This window comes from Tupaia chinensis, unplaced genomic scaffold (assembly GCF_000334495.1).
Source record: "Tupaia chinensis unplaced genomic scaffold, TupChi_1.0 Scaffold000001_1, whole genome shotgun sequence".
Lineage (NCBI taxonomy): Eukaryota > Metazoa > Chordata > Mammalia > Scandentia > Tupaiidae > Tupaia > Tupaia belangeri.
Window position 1 is genome coordinate 7,593,246 of NW_006159427.1, and position 18,548 is coordinate 7,611,793.

An 18,548-nucleotide genomic window follows, 5' to 3' on the forward strand; every position below is an offset into this window, starting at 1 on the left:
ACCGCTCAGTACTGCTTTGTGCCATTGTCTGCTACTCCCTGGGCAGTGTGACCTTGCAGCAGCTGCACCTGGGATGGAAGCTCCTACCAAGACATTTCTGCAGCGGTCGGGCCTTGGTTTCTCATCAGGCCTGAAGCACTACCAGGCGGCGCTCAGAAGAGCTTTACTGAGCAGGACTGTATATGACATAGCCTCCATTTCTTGCTGGAAGAAGAGAAAAATTGCATTGCCCAGGGGACATAAATAAAGGAAGAGGAGGAACTGTGGTCATTAACCAATCTACCTCAAATATCTTCTCTTTCTGAGGGTTCTGCCAATGATCAGATGCCAGGAGAACTCATAGCTGTACTTCCTGAGAGAGGAAATCAAGATGAACAGAGTTCATACCCCAAGATGTGATCCATGGACCGGAAGGGGTCTCCTACTCACTTCCCACCCACACTCACCATGTCACACCTCTGTTTAGAAATTGTCAGGTGGGGCTAGGCGGACGTGGTGGAGCAGTGGTGGTACAGCTAGGGGGAAGGGAAGTCCTAGGCTTGCATCCTGGGACCTCCCTGTGCATCCTGGGTGTGAGGTGCGTGCCTGTGATCCAGGCTGGCCGAGACCAGTGGTCAAGCACAGCATGCAAATCAGGTGGGGGCAGCTGTCTCTTTCTCTCTCTCTCTCATACTCTCATGAGATCTTGGAACAGAAACAGGATATTGGATTTAAAAAAAATTAAGGAAATCTGAATAAAGTATGGACTTCAGTTCATAATAATGTATGAAGGTCAGCAGGTAGTGTGGCAGGTATGGCGCTGGATTCCTACATGGCCTACTGCAGTTCGAGTCCTGGACCTGGCAGCCTGCTTTCTCAATTTTGCTCTCTCTCTCCCTCTTTGTCTCACTCTAGTGAGTTAAAAAAAATCAAATCAAATACATAATTCTTTAAAAAAGTAATAATGTCTGAATATTGGCTTATTAATAATAACGAATGCACCAAACTAATGTAAGATTTTATAACAGGAGATATTAGGAGCAGGGTATATGAGAACTCTCTACCGTCTTCTTGATTTTTCTATAAATTTAAGACTTTCCTCAAAGAAAGTCTATCTTTAAAAATGTATCAAAATATACAGAGGGAATACAATTTATATGCAGTCTAATACATGAATTATAAATTAAGGTCACATTTCTTTTCATTTTCAAATTTGGTGGCTCTCAGCATCCACCTGGTAACTCATGAAATTATCTTTTCCTTCCTCATTTTCCCTTACTTAGAAACAAAAACTGGGAAGCCTTGACCCCCTCATGGAGGACCACGTTAGCTGTGCAGTCCCCTCGTAGGTCGTTGGTGATGGCGGCTGGTCCCCCAGCCCAGCTCTCATTTTGACTGTCGCCGGAAGTGTCACCACTAACACTGCCAAGGTCCTGAGGCTGCTGATACTGGGCTGCCTGCTGCTCATGGCTGGGGCGAAGTAGAGTCTTTGCACAGTGCAGTGCTGGGCTCCGTTCAAATAATAATGACGGGAGTGCTGATCATAATAGCTCATGTTTATTGGCCAGGTATTGTTTTAAGTGCTTTGCATATATCAGTCCTTAGTCCTCACAATGATCCTAAGGAGAGTCATTTTATCCTACAGTCTAGACTTCGCACTTTGATGATATTGTTAACCATGCTCCTCTGTACCTTATGTTTCCCATAAATATTTACTTAGACCAGGCTACTTCATAAATTCTTCCACTTAATGTTGGGCGACTTTGTGAGGCAAACAGCCATTGACTACCACTGCCCAGATATGTTAATTCTCTGTTTGCAAAATGCTGATAGTCTAATTCTGCCCTTTTTCTGGAATACTCTGACGAAAAAAAACTTCCCCTTTCATCAACTATTTGATTAACCAGAGGCACAAGATAAATGTCTCATTATTTTCTCTTTATTTACCAGTTTCCAAAATAATGAGTTAATCTTCTACTATCTTCCAAACATAGTTAATGAGGGCTTTTTTGGGGGGGGTATTGCAATGACTTTATGAACTTTAATTAGAGTTGGTGTGTTTCGAAGCAACCCATCATATTCTTACAGATGCTCAGATTGTCTCTTACCTGGCCGGGGGTTAGCTAGGTTAGCTCCTGAGTCTTGCTGACACGACATTCATGGTTTTATAGCTGCTTTTCTTCAGCTATGACAAGATGCTCCAGACTTGGGAATTTCCTCTCCCAGACTGGGATTCATTCCTTTCTCCAAGGAGCCCTATTCCTCACCAACCATATAGGCAGTTCCTCAGCTGTTATTTCTGTTTAAACGCCACATTCTTTCATATTCATGCTTGCATTTTGTAATTATGAATTCATTTATCTACTTATTTATTATCTGATTCCCTTATTAATCCATTAGCTTCTTGAGACAAGAGCTACAGTTTCCTTTTTTTAAAAATTTTTTTTTCAAATTTTATTAGTTTTTTTCTCTTTAAATTTATTTATTTTTTACATTCACTATACATCATTACAGTATACAGATGAATTTTCCATCCAAAATACACTGCATATTGGCTCAATCAAGCACATCAACATACATGTTATCAGCAAATAATTTTCCAATTCTTATGTCTTGTATACTTTGTTTTTTGTTTTGCCATCCTTGATTCCCTATCCCTCACCCTCTGCCGTGTCCCACCCTCCTCCCACATTGTCTCTGGTATCCATGGTTGCTTTCTGTGCCTTCCCCCGCCCCCATTTAATTGATTTGCTAATGAACTTAATTAGTCTAAATATATCCAATAGCTAGCACAGCTGATGTATACCTATACATGAACCCAAGTCTGACTTTAGGCATAAACCTCAGTGCGTAGAATGAACATATCAGTTTCCTTTCCATTATATACCCTGAAAGTGTTTTGTGATGAATAAAATAATTTGGGCCAGTCCATGGCCTAGCAGTTAAGGTGGCTAAATCCTACATGGTTGACCACACAGTTCAAGTCCTGGACCCAGTACTTTGAAAAATATGCCTGGCAGGTGTGCATGCATGCCCCAAATGCTAAAAGGATCCAAAAGGAGGGGGAAATAGAAGAGATGGAATTACAACACGACCATGCCCGATAGGGGGCGCTTTCTTATTCTCTTTCTCTCTCTCTCTCTCTCTCTCTGTCTCCACCAAGTGTACATGCCTTCTGGTAAAATCAAAGAAAAACAAAATCTGCAAAAATAAATTACATCATTTATCACTTACTTTTAAATATATAATAAAATATTATATAATATATGTATTTCTTAGATATGCTTACATATGCATGCACACATACTTATGTGCAGATACAAACGTGAGGGGACTTTTTTTTAAGAGAGAATTTTGCCATACGGCACATGCAATCACTGGATAAAAGAGACAGAAAGCAAGAAGTCACCCCCCGCGGGGATGACACCACAATCCCTTCTCCATTCTCCTCTCAGGATCTTGGGCACGCGCGCATACACCCCTGACATGAGTTTTAAGCTGCCGGGTCTGGGACTCACGATGAAACCATTATGACATCTGCTGGTCCCCATGAGGGGACTTTAAAAAGTTCATGGAATAGGGGCCAGCAGGTGGTGTGATGGTTAAAGTGCTGGGCTCCCCATGGCCAACTGTAGTTTCAGTCCTAAGCTTGGTGGCTCGCTTTCTCCCTCTCCTTCTCTCCTTCTGTCTCTCTTAGGTCAAGCTGAAGAACAATAATAATAAATTAAATAAATAATGTTTTAGGAGTTCATAGGACACCAAAATTAAAGTACAAGTTTATTTTGGTACAAACAATTTCAAAACCCATGCCTTTTTTTTTTTTTTTTTTTAAGAGGCTTTTTCTTTTTTTTTGAAGAGGCTTTTGCTATAGGGCATGTGTGCTTGCCAGAAAGACAGAGAGTGACAGACAGACAGAAAGCTAGAAATCACCCCCAGAAGGGATGGCCACACCTCAATCCCTTCTCCTCCATTCTCCTCTTGGGATCTTGGGCATGCACGCACACAGGCCAGGTGTGAGTTTAAGCCACCGGGTCCAGGACTCAAACCGCGGTCAACTACATGAGAGTCCAGCGACATAGCCATTACGCCAACAGCTGGTCCCATGCATACATTTTTTGTGTAGCATACATTTCCCCAAGAGCACTGGAATTAGTTGAATTTGTATCTGAACTGAGGAGTTATTTGTCTTTTTATTTTCCAGTACTTTTTGAAAGTTGTTTCTCTAAAGATACATTTTTTTTTGTAGTAAAGAAGCAAATGCATATATTGGGTTGTCAGAAACGTCATGACTCAGTTTTGCAAATAAGACTTTTCCGGCGACCCAATATATTTTCAGCATGAAAGCTACAGGAATGCTTCAACACAGTTCGATGGTCATCTCCTTACTCTAGACGGAGGATGGCAGCCTCGAGACTGGACAACTACTGGCAGCATGGACTCCCGCATAGCACCAGGCCAGGACCCTGGAATGACTCACAGTGGAGTATTGTTTTGCTATAGGGCGCATGCACTCACCAGAAAGACAGAGAGAGACAGAGAGATAGAAAGCAAGAAATCACCCCCCTGGGGCGTGGCCATGCCACAATCCCTTCTCTTCCATTCTCCTCTTGGGGTCGCAGACATGCATGCACATGCGCCCGGCATGAGTTTAAGTGCCCAGCATGAGTTTAAGCCCCCGGGTCCGGGACTCAAACTGCGGTCCACTACATGGGAGTCCAGCAATATAGCCATTACTCCACCTGACCTGCTGGTCCACTCACAGTGGAGTCTTGGCCCCATCCAAGGTCTAGGGCATCTGGGCAGGGCTCTGATGAAGGTACGAAGTCCAGCTGGCCACATTTCAGTTGTACCTTTCAAGCTCCCAGACCCTAAGAGCCCGCAGACTTTCCCAGTGGGCTCAAGGTCTCTTTAGGAGGAACAAGTACATCAGCCTATCCCAGAAGTCTGACCCATCGAGTCTCACTGCTTCTCCCACCACAGGTCTGGATGGAGGAAGCATCTCCCAGGTAGCTGGCCTTGTTTCCACACCTGGAAGGAAACAGGTAGGGTCCCTTTGCACAGAAGGAATGGAAAAGAGATTGCTGAGCTTCCAGATACCCATCCCGGCAAAGCAGGCTTGCTGCTGTCAGGTTGACTGAGCGCCGCTTCTCCTTTCTGGAGCCAGCAAGCACGTCCCGCTTCCTGCCCTGCACAGCAGGTGATGCACTCTGAAAGCTTTGGATGAAACTGGCTGGGCCTTGTTCAAAACTGCCCCATAGGAGCCTTTTGATGTATTTTCCCAAGCCTTCATGAAAGACCCCAAGGTAGACAGAAAGTGCAACCCCAGCAAGACCCTAAGGAGTTTCATTCTGACTTCTAGACGGACGAGTGATAGGGCGGTGGACTCACTGGTAAAACTCCTGGGATTTTTTGGCGTTGAAAAAAGAAAGATGCCGCACCTGAAACTGTGTTTTCTTTAGCTCACTATTTCCAATTGCGACAGGGAGAACTCTAAAAGGGGAAGTTCCTGCAGATCTTTGGCAGAAATGGAAATGTGCTGGGGTTGACTAATAACTCTCAACGCTCTGACCTCTAGGGCACCAAAAGTCTAACAAGATTGTGAAAAGATAGCACCGGGGGAAAGTCAGCATTTTGACCGCTATCTGGTACAAAGGGCAAGGCTTGTCCGAAAGCTACATGAAATGAACATGGACGTTTGCTTACCAGGGAGCAGGCAGTGACTCACCAGGTCTTCAGACAAGCACGGCACTTCTAAGCCAACGAAGTTCTCTTTCACTTGTTAGGCTAAACCTGGAAGTCCGTGTCACGGTATCCAACATCAATGAAAGAGATGGAGAAAGGCAGAGGTTCCAGACTGGCAGAGCATTGCTTTCTGTCCAGGGGTGTTTGTCCAGCTGGCAGTCGGCGCCAACAATGATTATCATGGGTAGATTAAGGAACCTGCAGAAGAGAGCATTCAGACTGCAGTGGTAGGGCCCAAGGATGGTACGTATGGGCAGGCATGGCAAACTAACCCCACAGGTGCACCAAACGGTGGGAATGGAAGGGAAAATACATCCACTTTGTGGTTTGAGCCTGAACCAGACCTTTCATGTCCAGAACTTGATCTTCTTTGCATCTAGAGGAAAATGAGGAGGCTCAAAATATAATGCCAACAACTGTAGAAAGCTGTGACAACGTGTAGTCCAGAGGGAAGAAGGGGTAGGTGGGACGGAGAGGTGTTCAGATGTTCAAAGGGCAGCCATGTGAGCCAATCAGTCTGCACGCAGCAGAGAGCAGGCTCCAGGTGCGATGGTGGAGATGTTGGCTTGCACATGTTCTGGTAATTGGCCCTTCTGGAGTGGTGGGAGCTGCCTGGAGAAGGGGGTGGGGGTTCCTGTGGCTGAGCTTGTTTCGGCAGGAGCAGGTACACACAATGAATGCTCAGGCCCCACTCAGCCCCAGCTGAAGACAGCAGTGGGAATTCTGCCTCACTTTCCTGGATGCCGGAATCAGATGGAAGCCTTTGGATATATGAACAGAAGCCTCACTGCAAACCCAGCTTCTCATTACTCCTGCAGTGCAGGTGAAGAGACAGAGGCTCAGAGAGGCTCTCATCTGCCTGGAGTCTCCCAGCTATTATATGCTTTATTCAAACCTTGGTTGCTTTGGCTCCAAAGCCAATGCTTTTCCCCATACATTGCGTATCCTCCATCATGCTAAGCGAGGCATTAATCCCTGAGCCCTATGGAAAAAGGTTTTGGGTTTTTAGGTTTATGTCATAGGGCATGTGCATTCACCAAGGAGAGACAGCGAGAAGGAAAGTGAGAAGTCATCCTCCAGGGGAGATGGCCATGCCACAATTCATTCTCTTTTCTGCTCCTGGAATCTGGGACATGCACACACACATACCCAGGATGACTTTCAACCACCAGGTCTGGGACTTGTACCACAGTTGGCCGCGTGGAAATCCAGTGCCTTAACTACCACACCAACGGCTGGCCTGGAAGATGTATTTAAAATCAGGGTTTTTTTAGAGATTTTGCTATAAGGCATATGCACTCCCTGGAGAGACAGAGACAGACAGAGAAACAGAAAGCAAGAAATCATCTCCATGAGGAATGGCCATGCCACAATCCCTTCTTCATTCTTCTCTTGGGTTTTTGGGCATGCACGCACACACACTGTTGTAATCTTCTCAGCGAGAAATAAGAGGACACCCAGACATAGCCAAATTTATTGGAGTTTATCAATTAAGCCAGCAGCATACGGGGGACTCATGTCTCTCAAAACCCTGCAGCCCCGAGTGAAAGGAGAAAGGAGCTTATATAGGCCAAGAGTGCACGGATGTTTTACAAGGGCAAAGGAACAAAGTAAAGGGGCTTCAGGAGAGATCGGGGGTAGGGTTTTCATCTTCAAGCAAAAAGCCAGTTACAGAAGCAAAGCAAGCAGGTTAATTAGTCTTAAGGGTAAGTTCTGATTATAATGGAATTTTAGTGGCTTTCCTAGTTCCGGTCAAGGTTCTTGGGGCACCTGGAAGTAGGGCTTCTCTGGATCTTATCTGCACTCATGGGGAGGGGAAGAAGGCACAGTTTCTAAGATGGAAGCACCTTTCAAAATAGAGTCACGCTTGCTTCATTCCCCACTTTTCTTAAAGGTGCTCCTCTGAGATGGGGTCGTGCCTGTTTCAACACCTGTGAGTTTTTATGTTTTTTGTTTTTAACAGAGATTTTTGATATAGGGCACATGCTCTTGTCAGAGAGACAGAGAGACAAAAAGTGAGAAATCACATCCCCCAGGGGCTGGCCATGCCACAACCCCTTCTCTTCCATTCTCCTCTCAGGATTTTGGGCATGCACACATATGTTCCCAGCGTGAGTGTTAAGCCGCTGGATCCCAGACTTGAACCACAATTGACTATGTGGGAGTCCAGTGACATAGCCATTACACCATCTGCTGATCCCAAGATGTATTGTTTTCAAGTGTTATCAAAATCCCACATTACCAGATGGGGACCAGCAGTTAGCATAATGGCTATGTTGCTGGACTCCCACGTAGTCGACCGCGGTTCGCGTCCCAGACCCAGTGGCTTAAACTCATGCCAGGCGCGTGTGTCTGCATGCCCAAGATCCCAAGAGAAGAATGGAGGAGAAGGGATTATAGCGCGGCCATCACCCCTGGGGGGCGATTTCTCACTTTCTGTCTCTCCGTCTCTCTGTCTCTCTCTCTCTCTCTGTCTGGCGAGTGCACGTGCTCTATAGCAAAAACCTCTTAAAAAAAAAGAAAAAATCCCACATTACCAGAGTGTCAAACACACCAGCCCTCAAGCAACCTGATGGTACACCAGTGGGTCTCTCTGTCGAAAATGACTGGATTTCCTAATTAACTAAAGACAACAGAGTTAAAGGGACATCTAGGAATCTCAGAAATTAACATGTAGTATTCAAACCAAGAAAGCAACACAACACTGTTTCCTAAGCTGGTGGTTTATATGTTTTTGGTCCTGCCTACCAGTTTTATTTTGTGTCTCAAAGTGTGGTCCAGGGGGCCTCCAGAATGCTCTAGATCCTTTTAGAAGATCTGAAAGGTCAAAGTTATTTTTATATAAATGAGTTTATTCTCCCCCTTTTCACTCTTATTCTCATCTGTTACTGGTGAAATATTTTTTTCCTCAGAGGTTAAACGACTTAAATGAGACACCACAACAGATCAAAAGAAGAAGCAGATATGGGAATCCAGCTGTCTTCTGCAAAGTCAAACATTAAAGAGAATTACAAAATCATAAAATAACACCACTGTTTGCAGTAATTTTTTTTTGTTTTGGAAAACGCAGTTATTTTCATGAAAATTATTTATGCTCACATGTAATTGCTTTATTATCATTATTTTAAATATATGAATACATATTTTTTAATTTCTCTCTTCTAATTTCTAATGTTATAAATATCAGTAGCTATAAGAACCAAAACAAAACCCTTCTGGGTCCTCAATAAGTTTTTAAGAGCATAATTGTATATATGACATGTGTTTATTTTTATTAATGATCAGTTCAATTAGTACCAATTTGTTTTAAATTTTACATACAATGAAGATCTTCGCCTGCCTCTATTTCAGACTATTGATATCCACTCAATAGGCATCCCTTCCATAGCTTTCGGAAGACTGTGGTCTCCATCCTGCCATCAGAGCCCAGTTAAGGTGCCCTGACTGTATGGCAGCCAAGAGATCCGACCTTCTGATAACTATACTTGTATTTCTCTGTTTTGGAGATGACACTAACTTTTGAAGGTTGCAAGTTTATCATTTCAGCATTTATCCCCCTTATCTCATTGGTACCTTCCTGTGACTTGGATTTCTTGGCCATCTGAAGGACATATCATTTCAATCATGAAATCACTGAGTCACTAGTGTTTCTTGTTGTCCCATATACCACAGTCAAAAACTATGAGGAGTCTGAGATTTTACCCTATTTATAAACTTACCATTTAGCATGACACAATTCCGTGAACACTGACAGAAACTGTTTCTGGGTCAGAAACAAAGGGCTTTATTACTCACAGGTATGACAGTAGCCAGAGTGTTGGCATCTGAGCCTCTTCCCTGAGCCCCACTCTCCACAGTATGATGACAAGGGGACCAGGTGATGCCTACGTCCATACTGGGTCGCCTTACAAGTTGGGAGCATTGGCTCTGTGAATGCAAATTCTTTACGCTGAGTAGTAAGCCTGCCTTGGCTTTGGCCCAGAAGAAAACATTGTCTTTATTGCACTGGACAACAAGTAAACCTGTCCTGTGCTCTGCAAGGGAACTACCTCCGCTTTCTAAGGCTGTTATAAACTTTCTTTTATACATAACCCAAAATAAAGGCAAGAGGTACAGAAACTCAAAACTGGAGGATTGTCTCCCAAAGATCATTGCTTCCATTTACACTCAGTACCTAACTTTGGATCCAGATTCGCACCATTTTAGTGTCTTTGATATTCGACAGTTTAGAGTACTGGCATTAAACCCTGGTCATTTTTTCCTGATCTCGTGAAAGTCAGAACCCTTCCCCTTCTGTCTGCTCAGATAAGGTTGCTCTTCCGTAGAGCTCTTTGGACTTCGTTCCCCTTTCATCCAAATGGCACTCAAGGTGGATCTCTGGATGCTCTTACCATGCTCACACACACAAAAAAAATGCAGAACAAATTCAATATCAAAAATATAAAAGTTGCAGGTCAGCAGGTGGGATTGACGTTAAGGTGCTGCATCTCACATAGCCAGCTTTGCAGTTCGAGTCTTGGACCTGGCAGTTTGAGAATCATGCTTGATGTGTGTGTGTGTGTGTGTGTGTGTGTGTGTGTGTGTTCCCAAAATCCTGAGAGGAGAGTGAAAGAGAAGGCACTGCAGCATGGCCATCCCCCCGAAGAGGATTTCTTGCTTTCTCTTTGTCTCTCTCTGGTGAATGCACATACCCTATAGCAAAAAAAGAAAAAAGAAAAAAAGAAAAAAAAATGAAAGAAAAAGAGGAAAAGAAAGAAAGGAAGGAAGGAAGAAATGGAAAGAAAGGAAGAAATAAAGAAATTAAAGTTAGGCTGGCCCCAGAGCCTACTGGTTAAAGGAGCCAGACCCCACATGGCCAACTATGGTTTAAAGCTTGGTCCTAGTGGCCTGCAAAGCATGCTGGGCATGTTTGTATGTTCCCCAAATTCCAACAGGATGGAAAAATGAAGGAGGCATTGCAGCATGAACGTGCCCAATTGAAGGGGTGCTTTCCCCCTCTCCCTCTCCTTCTACCCTGTCTCTGTGTGATCGTGTACATACCTTTTGATAATCAATTTAAAAAAAAGAAATCAAAATAAGAACTAAAGGAGGTGCGGGTAATGCAGATTACAAAGCAAATGAAAAAGCAAACTTCTTTGTAAAGAGTCCATTGGAACAATAGTTCTCAGTCCTTGACAGAAGGGAGATTTTTATATTCTTTTGTATAAAGAAATTTTCTCCTAAACCAAAGAAATGGTGTTGGCGTTTGCCCAAGACTTAGCTTGATTTATGAGGAAGTAGAAAGAAAGAGACCAAGAAACAGAGGAGTGGTGGACATAGGCAGTGCGAGCCCACGTAGTCTGAGCAACCGGTGTTGCCCAGGCACACTGAGCACCTTAATTTACAGGGCAAAGCAACACTACATATATGTATTTCATGACATGTTAGAGATAAGTTCATGTGTTATAGACAATAGGAAACAGGTAACAAATTTATAAGGGTTTAGACATATTGGGCTAGGCGTATCTCTTGGTTACATTCATATTAAAGAGAAATTTTAATAAACCTTTTACTCAGTGAAGAGAAGCTTAGCTGTAGGTGTGGGGAGGGGTGTTGATAAGGCTATAGGATCTCACAGAGGCAGAGTAGGGGTTGGACTTTGTTAATTGGGGTTAGGATGTTTTCTGAATTTTGTTAGATGTATTTGTGAAGGGCCCCTGGAAAATGTTACCCTTTCCTCTGCCTGCAGTAAAGGTTAAGGAAAGGACAAGCTGTAAGGTTTTGTTATAGCTTAAAGCGACAGGTAATGTTTGCTTAGAACATGTCTCTACATCCTAAGGGCCTTTCTCCAAACATGCCCCTACGAAATGTGATGTCCATTACAATATTCAGCTTTAAAATCTATTTGAATTTCTGGAAGCTCACCCAGGGCACTGTGGATAGCCCTGTCTTTCCGGAAGAATAACTGAGGTCAAAGGAGGAAAGCCTACTTCTATTTCCTGCATTCTGTTCTGCCTGACTTTTTATAATGATAAGAATTTAAATTTCATTTTGTGTTTGCTTTCTTTGCCCCTTTGTGTGAGCTACCTGGTCAAAGTTTCCCTAGCCTGAAGCTGTCCTTTCTCTGCATCTTGACCTGGAAGCTCAATAGAGTTTTCAGCTCTGTGTCATCTACACTGTCCGGCAATGAGAAAGCAGACCAGCAAGAGATACCAAGGACTGGGCTAGCCCCATAGCACAGTAGCTAAGCACTGTGTGAAGGGAGCCTGATGCTACATAGCCAACTATGGTTTGAACCCCAGCCCTGGTGGCTTTCTTGAAAAACACACTCAGCAAATGTACACACATGCTCCCCCCCAAATTTTTTTAGAGGTTTTTGTATAGGGCACATGTGCTTACGAGACAGACAGAGAGAGACAGAAAGCGAGAAATCACCCCCTAGGGGGGATGGACACACCACAATTCCTTCTCCTCCATTCTCCTCTTGGGATCCTGGACATGCACGCACACGCGCCCGGCGTGAGTTTTAAGCCACAAGGTCCAGGACGCAAACCGTGGTCGACTATGTGGGAGTCCAGCGACATAGCCATTATGCTAACTGCTGGTTCCCATGCCCAAAATTTTGATAGTGGGCCAGCAGTGGCACGGAAGTTAAGACGACTGAATCCAACATGGCTGACTGCTCATTTCTATCCCAGACTCAGTGGCTTGAAAATAATCCTAGGAGCATGCTAGGAAGTCCTGTATGCTCAAAGTCCTGAGAGGTGGATGGAGGAGATGGGATTGTGGCCATTCCTCAACGCCAGGTGATTTCTCACTTTCTCCCTCTTTATCTCTTTTTTGTCTCTCTCTCACAAATGCATACACCCTATAGCAAATTAAAAAAAAAATCCTGATGGAAAGGAATAATGGAGGAAAAAGATGTGGTCACATTCCATTGAGGGGTGCTTTCTTCCTCTCTCTAGTGAACACACACCCTCTAGCATGTGTGTGTGTGTGTGTGTGTGTGTGTGTGTATAATTTATATATAAACAATGTTTAATGTGAAGAACCTGAACACAACAAATCCATTGGAGCAAGCTTACCACCCAAAGTGGGTAAGAAATATTTCAAACCAGCTTGGCCTAGATACTCTGCTTAACCAGTCTGGAAAAAGTAGACAGACCCCAACAATTTCAGGGTATGGAAGATATAAATACTGGACAGAAAACTTTGTTTTCTAGACAGAAATTCTATGTTTTCAACTGACTGCTTAGAAGTTTATTCCAACAGTCCTTGAAGGTTGAAGAGGAAACAACCAGGTAAGTCTAGGTGTGTCCACATTTGTTGTCGCCTGTAAATTAATAGGCACACCACAGCAGAAAGAATCTGACATTGGTCATCAATGACAGCTGGGCATGTGACCTGCATTCACTCCTACCAGCTGCGTGACCACCGGCCAGTTGCCTAACCTCTACTAGTTTCAGTCACCATCTGAAAAATGGGGATGAGAACACCCACCGCTCCATGTGATCGTTGTGAGGAGGTAAAAGCCTGGCACTTGGTGAGTGAGTGCTCAATAAGGTGTTGCTGTGCTGATGGGCAGGAATGGCGACTTACTCATTCTCCACTATGCCACTCACACCGTGTTCATCAGCTCATGTTGACAGGTGATGACCTGTGCCCCAGATCAGGCTCAGTGTCTGCTTAGAATGGGTTGCAAAACCAGTTGCTAGGAGTGTGGATTCTGGAGGCACGCTACCCGGGTTCAACTCTCAGCCTGCCACTTTCTGGTTGATGTCCCAGGACACGTTTAGAACTCCATGCTTTGGTTTTCTTCCATGTTAAATAGAGAGGATAACCCACCTCTGCCCCTTAGAAAGCACTAAATAGCAATACAAATTACACTATTAGCTTGTATCATTAGAAGGGCAAGTCTGGGAGTCATGCAGAATCACCCCTTCAAAACCAGAAACATGAAATCAGGAAATGCAGACGCCCTTTTTAGAAACAGGAGATTCCCAATGATACGTGTATCTGGAGGAACTTTCTGAGAAGAGGAGGCTGCCAGAACGGAAGGGCTGAACTCCAAAGTTTCCTGTTTTATTAAAAAAAAAAAAAAAAGATTGTCTTTACAGCATTTTTTTTTTAAGTGAGAGAAGTAGAGTGCACACTCACTCAAGACAGCATGAGAGAAAGAGAGAAAAAAGACAGCTATTTTTGACAAGGTCTTGCCCCAGCACCATCTACCTGCCCAGCCTCCCAATTAGTTAGGACCACGGTGCATCACTACAGCGGCTGAGCCGTCAGCAAACCTTGAATACACCCTCTAGGAGGCTCTCATTCATACAGCAAGTACTGAGCTTTTTGAAACACAACCGTGACAAGCTTAAACTCTTGCTTGGCTGTGACAGGAAGCCCCGTGCAAAGCAGCACTGAATTTAAGTACAATCTTTCCTTAATAATAATTCTATAGACCTTAGGACCTGCAGATCACCCAACTGATGACCACAGAAACAACTGGGGAAAATGAGCTCTCTCATGCATCACATTTCTTTGAGGGTCAAGGTTTCTTTGCAGATCCTCGTACTACCAGTTAGCTATCATTTAAACTTTTAAGTTGTCTCACATTTGATGGTCATTTCTCACAAAGGAACACCTTTTTCCACTCCTCGAGCTTCCAAATACACTGCTCTCAACCAGGTGCAGTGCAGAGTGGGCTGGAGTCAGGCTGCCTGAGTTCCATCCCCGCTTGTTCTTCCTGGTTGAGGGAGCCTGGGCGCTTGTCCCACGCGTCTGTGCATCCAACCATAGACTAAGCCCAACTTCTGAACCTTGTTGTGAGGCTCAAAGCATACAGGCCTGTGGCCAGCACATAGTAAGACTTCCAGAAATGTTGTTGGGTTGTTGTTATTATTAGGAATAAAATAGCTTTGAAGTGAGAGTGTTGTAGCCAACCGGGATTACTAACTAGCTGTGACCCTGCTCAGATACTCAACTCACAGTTTTCCTGTTTAAAATCTGCACCTTGTGAAAGCTTAGTTTAACCACAATAGATAACAATTATAGGAGGGCATCGTTTTGGATTAAGCTCCTTCTCTAGGCTCTGACAAACAAGACCAAAATGGAGTCACTCAAATATCGCATCAACAACCTGAAACTTAAGGAAGCTGGTAGACTCAACATGGTTTGGTTTAACCAAGAAATTTCCTAAAACTGGAAGATTGCAATCTATTTGCGTCAGCACTATAAAGAAATAAAATGTATGCACATCTTGAGGCTTTCGAAGGAACATCCACCTAAATTAGCTCAAGATGCTACTTAGACTCGTTGACCTTTATTATTTTATGAGCATCTTTATTGCCCAAAGACATTCCTCCTGTACCTCCCATCAGTCACATCTATTAATCATAATCTTCAAAGCATTTCCGTTACAACAGTGTGTCGGACTGTCTTCACACTCTGCTGAGACTAAGCAAAGTGACTCCAGGTGACCACGATGTCATCTTGCTCCTTTTATCATAGAATTTAGTCAATTACAAAAGAATAAACATCTTGAAAGCCATCTCCCCCACAAAAAAAAATGGAAAATTATCTGTTGATGATGAGGATGATAATATCTTTGACTGGACTAATATGTCACGTATTCACGCTGAGAAAATTCATGTTGTATATTGTAAAGCTGTACAATGACTAAATGTAAAAAAGAAGAAGAAAAACAAGTAAATTTAAATAAAACTACTAAAAAACTTGGAAATCAAAAAAATAATAATTTACTCAATCCATGCGGTACTCCTTACTACCCTCTCCCCACCTCTAATCTATGATATTTGTCTTTAAAAAGATCCTGACGGGAACCAGCAGGTGGCATGGTGGTTAAAGCGCTGGACACTCCCACCTGGCCGATCATGGTTTGAGTCTTGGACCTGGTGGCTTCCTTTCTCACTTTCTCTCTCTCTCGGTGGCTCTCTCTCTGGTCAAATTAAAATGAATGAATAAATAAATTAAAAAAAAAGATCCTGAAATCTATAAAACCTCAGCACTCAGTATTTAAGGCAACAAGGATTTTGTGGTACCTGGGTGGTTGTCCTAACCTGGTCCCAAATAAATCCCTTTGCTTTATTTGCTCTGTCTCAGCCTTCCTGTCTAGGACACAACATGATCTTTGTAGTTATTCCCATCTAATAGTAATAAAAAGACTGAATCTGACATTTCACAGAATAACAGAGTGTCTACTGTGTTCCAAGTGCTTCCATTATAATTTCTAACGTCTCCGACACTACTCTAAGGTAATTATAATCTTCATTTCATAGGCAAGGCAACTGAGGTACAGAAAGAATTACTTGCCAAAGGTTACCTAGCCAGAAACAAGGCTGTGCCCTCCAATGCCCCATGCCCTTCAATTAGGTCACATGGCCTTTTGCTAAACCTTCATGGAACAACCTGTACTGAACATCTGCTTTGTAACAAAGAGGTGAGCCCTCCAAGCTCATTATTAAAATGTTCTTCCTAACTGTTCAACAGTGACACAGCTTGTTGAGTTCCTGCTCTTCCTGATTCATACATACAGAGAATGGTTGGTCTCCTTAGCTGTTGTCATGCGAGGTAGTGCAAGACACATCACCACCTGCCAGGCTGGACTCCTCAACGTCACACAGTTTGGGGAACAGGCTCTACTGGGAACAGAGAAAATAAGTAAGTCAAAGGTCAGCAAGGAAAGCGAAGTCATGATACTTTGCTTGAACAGAAGGGTAGAAAAAAATAGAACAAATAAAAGCAGATTTTATGGAGAAAATAGAAAAGCCAGAGGTTTTGGGAAACTGGCTTTCTATAAGTTTATTTAATAATACAAATTGCTAAATTCAGAGTACCTTTGCATCATCTTTACTCTTAGTAATTGCTGCAAACCAGTAGCTTTTATCAATAAGACCATGAAGAAAACACCCACTTTGTTTTGACCCCTAGGCCTCCCATTGGGCAGTCACATCACTGTTCCTGATTGGACCTGCCTCTGCTCACTCATCTGAGTTCTGTCCCTCACACATGACCCAGTACACTGAGTCCATCCTCTGTGCCAAAAGTAAGTCTATTTCACTGTTACCTTCTGTAGGCCCCATCTTCCTGGGGTTGAACATTATGCTATTTCGTCATGTACCTGGGCTAAGCCATGCTGTGTGTCCTGTACTATTTTGTTTCTTTTCAATGCCCATTGCAACTCACTATATGATTTCATAACCCACCCTTTGCAAAAACAGATCTATTGGCAAAGTTCCATGGCAGCAAGGACTCTGCTGTCCCATTCACTGTCCTTATCCAATGTCAAGGACATGTGTGTGTTGAATAAATGAATGAATAACAAAACAAGTGAAAATCTACAATGTCTTAACTCAAAGGCCAATGATAAGACCAATCTCCCTGCCATGTAGAACAGAGTTAGGCATTGAAGGCTAATTCTTTTTCGTTATCTGTACATTGAAAATGTTAACAAAACGAGTGAAAATCTACAATGTCTTCTTAACTCAAAGGCCAATGATAAGACCAATCTCCCTGCCATGTAGAACAGAGTTAGGCATTGAAGGCTAATTCTTTTTCGTTATCTGTACATTGAAAATGTGGGTAAGAAAAGTTGATTTTGGCTTTTCACCCTCTACTATCTTCTCATACATCCACTTCCTAAAGAGCGTTTGGGGTAGAGATTAGGATATTCAAGGTTAATAATCACCTTAACCCATCTCAGAACAGAAATATGTTAGCTAAGGGTCCATCTTTTTAGGAGATAGGCTTTCTTTTTTCCTTTCATTTCTTTCTTTTTCCCCCCAGATTTTTGCCATAGGGTATGTGTGCTCACTGGAGAGAGACATAGAGAGAAAAAGTGAGAAATCACCCCCCGAGGGGTGATGACCACACTGCAATTCCTTCTCTCAGGATTTTGGGCATGCATGCACATATGCCCGGCTTGATTTTCAAGCTGCCAGGTCTGGGATTCAAACAAAGCATGGTTGTCCATGTGGGAGTCCAGTGCCATAATCGCCATGATACCTGGTGGCCCCAAGGGTCTATATTTTAATGGTATCATATAAAACTCAAAACAAAGACTTCCAGTTAAGATTATCATGGACGCTCATCTGCCTGGGTTGATCAGAGGCTATTCTTTATGAGGTCTCCAAAGCCTTCCAGTCTAGAAGGGTGTTCAGCACAGGCTTTGCATGGCTTTGGTCGAGGTGGCTTCTTATGTTCCTCACCTTTCCAGGGCTGTATGGGCCATTGAGACCTGGATGAGCACAAGGTGCCTGCATTTCAAAAACTCGGCACTAGATGGCATCACATATTTGTCCAGACATTGACCACGGTCTGTTTTGGTAACTCCTGTCTAATTAATGAAACCCATTAGACTTTTCTGTGCAGTGTTTTCTTCTGTGGTTGATAATCTGTGGTGACTATTTTTTCAAAGGTAGTCCTAGAATCAGGAACATGTAATCCTGAAATCAGTGTATGAGAATCCTTAGAGAGTCCAGTGTACAAAATAGGTTCTTATATGACTTGACCAAGAAGCAGCTGTTCCTAAACTACAATTCTACTTTCTACACAGTCCTCTTAATTTTTTTTCTTTTTAATTTGTTATAGGGCTGTGTGTTCACTAGAAAGAGAGAGATGAGAGAGAGAGAGAGAGAAAGTAAGAAAGCAACTCCCTTCACCACAATCAGGGAGAGTGGCCACACCACAATCCCTTCTCCATTCTCCTTTCAGGATTTTGGGCATGCACACATATGTGCTCAGTGTGTTTTTCAAGCCACCAGGTCTGGGACTTCAACCAGGATGTAAGCCTTCATCAACATACCACCCGCTGGTCCACAGTCCACTTTCATTTG

General features: G+C 43.3%; 1 long non-coding RNA gene across 1 annotated transcript; it reads right to left on the reverse strand.

Annotated features, from left to right (window-relative positions):
* Nucleotides 1-15,020: 15,020 nt before the first annotated feature.
* On the reverse strand, nucleotides 15,021-16,612 carry LOC106734280 (uncharacterized). Its single transcript, XR_001369965.2, has 3 exons — nucleotides 16,551-16,612; nucleotides 16,248-16,352; nucleotides 15,021-15,372 (listed from the first exon to the last, which is right to left on the reverse strand). It is a non-coding gene; the product is annotated as an uncharacterized LOC106734280 (long non-coding RNA).
* Nucleotides 16,613-18,548: the final 1,936 nt, after the last annotated feature.